The sequence below is a fragment of the Saccopteryx leptura genome, chromosome X, assembly GCF_036850995.1.
Source record: "Saccopteryx leptura isolate mSacLep1 chromosome X, mSacLep1_pri_phased_curated, whole genome shotgun sequence".
Lineage (NCBI taxonomy): Eukaryota > Metazoa > Chordata > Mammalia > Chiroptera > Emballonuridae > Saccopteryx > Saccopteryx leptura.
The window spans coordinates 47,680,877-47,681,829 of record NC_089516.1 but is presented as its reverse complement, the minus strand read 5'-3'; positions in this window follow the sequence as shown (position 1 = coordinate 47,681,829).

The following is a 953-nucleotide window of genomic DNA, read 5'->3' as shown; positions in this document are numbered from 1 at the left end:
TATAGTAAGGGATAAAGAAGGTCACTACATAATGATAAAGGGAGCAATTGAATAAGAAGATATAACCATTATAAATATCTGTGTGCCTAATATAATTGAATCTAAATATATAAAGCACACTTTGATGGACATAAAGGGTGACATCAACAGCAATACTATAACAGTAGGGGATTTCAATATCCCACTAACATCACTGGATAGATCCTCAAGAAAGAAAATTAACAAAAAAACAACAGCCTTAAATGGCATATCAGATTTACTTGTATTTAATAGATATCTTCAGAACCTTTCCCACTAAAGCAGTGGAATATACATTCTTTTCAAGTGCTCACACTACATTCTCTAGGATAGACCATATGTTAGAACACAAAACAAGTCTCAATATATTTAAGAAGATTTAAATCATATCAAGCATCTTCTCTGATCACCATGGCATGAAAGTAGAAATCAACTACAATAGAAAAATGGAAAAACATTAAAACACTTGGAAACTAAATAGCATGTTATGAAATAATGAATAGGTTAACAACAAGCTCAAGAAAGAAATGAAGCCCTGGCCAGTTGGCTCAGCGGTAGAGCGTCGGCCTGGCGTGTGGGGGACCCGGGTTTGATTCCCGGCCAGAGCACACAGGAGAAGCGCCCATTTGCTTCTCCACTCCCCCTCCCCCTCCTTCCTCTCTGTCTCTCTCTTCCCCTCCCGCAGCCAAGGCTCCATTGGAGCAAAGATGGCCCGGGCGCTGGGGATGGCTCCTTGGCCTCTGCCTCAGGCGCTAGAGTGGCTCTGGTCGCGGCAGAGCGACGCCCTGGAGGGGCAGAGCATCGCCCCCTGGTGGGCAGAGCATCGTCCCTGGTGGGCGTGCCGGGTGGATCCCAGTTGGGCGCATGCGGGAGTCTGTCTGACTGTCTTTCCCCGTTTCCAGCTTCAGAAAAATAAAATAAAAAAAAATAAATAA